A 5,817-nucleotide genomic window follows, 5' to 3' on the forward strand; every position below is an offset into this window, starting at 1 on the left:
TAGGTAGATAGATAGATAGATAGATAGATAGATAGATATTAACGTGTCATTGGAGAAATATATATATATATATAGCTCATTAACTTCACATTTCTCCAATGAATATTTATCAAATGTTATGATTAGACAGTTAAGTTTCTTATACTTTATCTTCCTGCGGTTGTAGTCTTGGCAGTAGAAAAGTGGTAACATAGGAATAACAACTTTATATCCCTTTTAACAGGTTACACTTGATTCTGCTGTGGTGCCTGTGGAAACAAAGTGCATGAAGTTTGTGCTCAGGTGGGAAAACCCTGTGGATCACATGGTGGGACTTCTGCTTCAAACTGCTCACTACAGTTTACCATTGCCTCTGTCATGCACCAGTTCACTGCAGACTGACACCCGCCAAGGACCCTACATGGATGTCTTCTTAAGTTGTAAACCCTGAGTACATACTGTTGAAATAAAATTGAAATGCCTTTTGTAAATACATTTTCTCTATCAATGACTTAAATTGTTAACTGTGGTAATTATGTTTGTGTAATGTAGTAACCATGTACAGTGTTTAATATAATTATTAAATAGATGTTTTAAAGAAACAATCACAAACCTTATGTCTTTGGTCCCCAATAGCAGCTTTAATTTTAGCATTTCCTCTCATCCACATATTTCGTTGCCAGATGTGTAAAATTTACAAAAAGAAGCAATTTAAATGTAAAAGTTGCACATATGTAGATTACTCAAGAGAAACTATTTACAATAGTTTTTGCAGAACTCTACACATCAATTCATTTATTAATAGATACATATAGATATTAATTACAGAATAGATACACAAAGAATTCATTTCTAACACAGCTGCTTGCAGTAGTGAGTGTTCATCCAAGAAGTGTGACTTGCAGGAGCAGGGAGGCTCTGTACTGGTTTCTCCTTTTAAATCAAGAGGCCCATGACAGTTTGACATTAGGCAGCAGATGTCCCACAGTTGATTGACTGATCCTACCATGGACAGAGAAACAAGACCATCTCAGATATGGTAGGTCGGCTACTGTTGGAAAGATGGACAACAAAAGAAATGGAGAAATTATGAATCACACAGAATATGTAAATTATTTAGCAGATAGTGCTTAAATCAATATTTAAAATGCTTTTCTAAACAACAGTGTTGGAAGATGTCAGTGATTTTAGTGAAACTTAACAACACAGCACTGAAAGGCAGCGGTGTATATATTTTCCCAACTGTGGCTAAAGCTGCTGCTAGCTGGTTTACTCTCCGATCGGAGGCTGGTTATTATATACACAGTCAAAGAATGGTGGTAATGACAGTTATCTAACACTTAAATGATGTTTTATTAAAATTGATAAATAAAGTGAATCTCTAAACGTTACAGCACTTACAGAGCGGTGCATATTTTTCTTAACTGGCTAAAGCTGCTGCTAGCTGGTTTACTCTCCGATCGGAGGCTGTTTACTTTATACACAGTCAGAGAATGGAGGATTGACAATGAGTAATAACGGTTATCTAACACTTAAATGCTGTTATTATTAACCTTACCTTTTATTATATCCTTAAGATAATGAGTATCCGTGAATTATTCAGTCAGGTTTCCCGAGGCAAAATCACACCGGAAGTAAAGATACACCGCTTCGAGTTATGGCAGCCATTGTCTGACGTCGCTGTGAAAAGGGTCTATTGGTCTAAAAGTCGGTCATGACATACACACACATGCCTGCTCCCATAAAATGTTTTCGAAATTTTTCTAGGGCTTATGGTTCTCTGTCAAATTGCTTTAGACCGACCCTGAGTGTCTCATAAAGAGAGGAACTCTTTTTCCACCATTCTGTTTGACACAGAGACACAGCCCAGGTGCAGGTCATTAATTACCATAGCAAGGCAGCCTTGACGCTAATGTTGAGCTTCAGAATGCTTTTCATACTTATTAGCTATGTTTTGTATCCTGAATGGAGTAAGTCTATAATAGACAACATGTTAGTGATACCCCACATGCTACTGATAGCATTCATGCTGTTATTAGCATTTTGGCTAATTTTAGCTTATGCACTAATTTTAACTTACAGAATGGCAATGGAATGTTGCTCAACATGCTTGTGACTCTCCACATGCTGTTGAGAACATTGAAGCTTTCTTTAGCATTGATGCTAATATTTGGCATCAGAATGCTGGGTTCCAACCGACGGGCACACATTGGCAGGCCTTGGTTAAATTTCTTCAGGAATTTTCTAGTTGGGGCCAGCCATTAGCATTACATAAGGAAGAGCAGTCACTGCCTCCCATGTAATACATGGCAGGCACCTGTTGTTCTACACCCACTGATAGCAATCACACGATCATTAGCATTTTGGCTAATTTTACCTTATGCATTCATTTTAACAAAATAAATGGTGCAAGTACAGCTTAGTCAACATGTTTCTGACTGTCCACAGGTTTTTGACTACAATTTAGCTCAGCTTAGAATTGATGCTAATATTGCGCATCAGAACGCTTTTCTTACCTCTTAGCCATGTTTTGTTTTCTGAATGGAGTAAGTCAGTGATAGACAACATGCTTCTAATGCCCCACATGCTACTGATAGCATTCATGCTATTATTAGCATTTTGGCTAATTTTAGCTTATGCAACATACTGAATGGTACAAGTACAGCTTAGGCCACATGCTTCTGACTCTCCACAGGTTATTGACTACACTGCAGCTTTCTTTAGCATTAATGCTAATTTTTAGGATCAGAATGCTGGGTCTAAACCAACGGGCACACTTTGGCATGCCCCGGTTAAATTTCTTCAGGAATTTTCTAGTTGGGGCCTGCCCATAGCAATACATAGGCAAAGCAGTGACTGACAGTCACTGCCTCCAAGCATTGCATGGCAGGCACCTATTGTTCTACACCCAATAGAATGTCTCTTTAATTGGGGCTTGCCATAAGCATTACATAGGGAAGTGCCTTCCATGTAATGCATGGAAGGCACTTTAATACAGAGGGCAGAGCAGAAGGTCAGAACTACAACATGGTGGAACACTTTAATACAGAGGGCAGAGCAGAAGGTCAGAACTACAACATGGTGGAACACTCAATTATTACAGAGGAGGGCTGAGCTGGCATTTAGAACTACTTGCTGTTTTGGGCATTATATAGTTGGATTCACCAAACCACTGTTACACATTGGATTAGTGTGGTTATGAAAATGAAGTTTACTGAAAGTTTCAAAATAAAAGGCTGCATATTCCTCTCACGTCAGTGCACTGCCGTAGGCAGTGCAATAATATTGATCTTTTTTTATGTGTTTTTTTCCTCAGGATAGTGAACTGTGTTGCGCAGCAAGGCAGTTCACTATCCTAGAACTATCCAGTTCACTATCCTAGAACAAACATTAGCATTTCCTGGGTGTCTGATGAAGATAGAAATCCTTCTCCACCTTTCTGTCTCACACACAGGGCAGTTGGCTGAGGATTAATCGCTATAGCAACAGAATGCAGAGAAAGGCAGATCATCTGGTTTGGACTACAAACCAGCAGCCATAACTGCCAAAGCTGTAGTTCTATCTATGGCCAAGACTCAGTTAAAAGAGGCCTGAGCAGCATGTCAGAACAACATGGCGGAACTGTCAGTTACTATAGAGGAGGACTTAGCTGGTATTCTAAACTACTTGTGCTTTGATCATTATATAACTGATTTAACCCAATCACTATTACACATGGAATTAGTGTGGCCATTTCAAATGAAGCTTACTGAAAAAATTCAAAATAAAAGACTTGACAATTTTTACATCATGTAATTGCTCTTTTTTGTGTTAGATAACTGTTTAAGAAAGCCACTGTTACACATGGGATTAGTGTTGCCATTTCAAATGAAGCTTACTGAAAGTTTCAAAATAAAAGCCTTATTAATCCCCTCCGCTTTACCGCCGCACGGGGTGCAATTACATTACGTTTAATAATCTTTTTCCCTCAAGTTAGTGCACAGCCATAGGCGGTGCAATAATATAAGCCTTTATTAGCATTTTCTCTCAAGTTATGGCACTGGCTTGCGCAAGCCAGTGCATTAGCATTTCACCTAAAATAAGCTTTTAGCCCTTTTTTTTTTAACTTATAAGCCACGTTTAGTATACTGAATGGAGTAAGTTAATGACAGACAACATGGTAGTGATCCCCCACATGCTACTGATACCATTCATGCTATTATTAGCATTTTGGCTAATTTTACCGTATGCAACATACTGAATGGTACAAGTACAGCTTGGTCCACATGCTTCTGATTCTCCACAGGTTATTGACTACATTGAAGCTATCTTTAGCATTAATGCTAATTTTTAGCATCAGCTCAGCGTTCTGAGCTGGGTCCAGCGTTCTGAGCAGTGTGCTCTTCCTTATGTAATGCTATGGGCAGGCCCCAACTAGAAAATTCCTTAAGAAATTTAAATGGGGCCTGCAAAAGTGTACCCGTCGGTTTGGACCCAGCGTTCTGATGCTAAAAATTAGCATTAATGCTAAAGAAAGCTTCAATGTAGTCAATAACCTGTGGAGAATCAGAAGCATGTGGACTACTGAATGGTACTTGTACCATTCAGTATGTTGCATATGGTAAAATTAGTCAAAATGCTAATAATAGCATGAATGGTATCAGTAGCATGTGGGGTATCACTACCATGTTATCTGTCATTGACTTACTCCATTCAGTATTCTACACATGGCTAATAAGTAAAAAAATTGGCTAAAAGCTTATTTTAGGTGAAAAGCTAATGCTAATGCACTGGCTTGCGCAAGCCAGTGCCATAACTTGAGAGAAGATGCTAATAAGATGCTAATAAAGGCCTGCGGCGGTGCACTTACCGAAGGGGATTAATGAGGCTTTTATTTTGAAAATTTCAGTAAGCTTCATTTAAAATGGCAACACTAATCCCATGTGTAACAGTGGTATTCTTAAACAGTTAAAAAAGCAATTACATGATGTAAAAATTGTCAATGGTTTTATTTTGAAATTTTCAGTAAGCTTCATTTGAAATGGCCACACTAATTCCATGTGTAATAGTGATTGGGTTAAATCAGTTATATAATGCTCATAGCACAAGTAGTTCAGTATACCAGCTAAGTCCTCCTCTATAGTAACTTGACAGTTCCGCCATGTTGTAGTTCTGACATGCTCAGGCCTCTCTTTTGATTGAGTCTTTGCCATAGATAGAACTACAGTTATAGCGTGTTTGTAGTCCTAAGTAGCTCCTCTGCCCTGCTCTGTGTTCTGTTGCTATGATAATTTATCCCCTCCCAAGTGCAGCTGTGAGTGAGGCTTTTATCTTGAAATTTTCAGTAGGCTTCATTTGAAATGGCAACACTAATTCCATGTGTAACAGTGGTTTTCTTAAACAGTTATCTAATGCAACAAAGAGCAATTATATTATATAAAAATTGTCAAGGCTTTTATTTTGAAATTTTCCATAAGCTTCATTCGAAATGGCAACACTAATCCCATTTGTAACAGTGGTTTGGTTAAACCAGTTACCTAATGCCCAAAAGAGCAATTACATGATGAAAAAATTGTTAAGGCTTTTATTTTGAAATTTTCAATAAGCTTAATTTTAAATGGCCACACTAATTCAATGTGTAATAGTGATTGGGTTAAATCAGTTATATAATGCTCAAAGCACAAGTAGTTCAGAATACCAGCTAAGTCCTCCTCTATAGTAACTGACAGTTCCGCCTTGTTGTAGTTCCGACAGGCTGCTCATGCCTCTCTTGTAACTATGTCTTGGCCATAAATAGAACTACAGCTATGGCAGTTATGGCTGCTGGTTTGTAGTTCAAACCCTACCCTAACCCTAATC

The 5,817-nt window shown here is 38.2% G+C and overlaps 1 protein-coding gene and 1 long non-coding RNA gene across 4 annotated transcripts in view; one reads left to right on the plus strand and one right to left on the minus strand.

Moving 5' to 3' along the window:
- LOC103131278 (uncharacterized) overlaps positions 1-5,817 on the minus strand; it is a 40,793-nt gene that overhangs the window by 23,881 nt on the left and 11,095 nt on the right. The window lies entirely within an intron of this gene.
- LOC107834734 (uncharacterized) lies at positions 190-580 on the plus strand. Its single transcript, XR_001660547.1, has 2 exons — positions 190-282; positions 367-580. It is a non-coding gene; the product is annotated as an uncharacterized LOC107834734 (long non-coding RNA).

This window comes from Poecilia formosa, unplaced genomic scaffold (genome assembly GCF_000485575.1).
Source record: "Poecilia formosa unplaced genomic scaffold, Poecilia_formosa-5.1.2 Scaffold737, whole genome shotgun sequence".
NCBI classification, from domain to species: Eukaryota; Metazoa; Chordata; class Actinopteri; order Cyprinodontiformes; family Poeciliidae; genus Poecilia; species Poecilia formosa.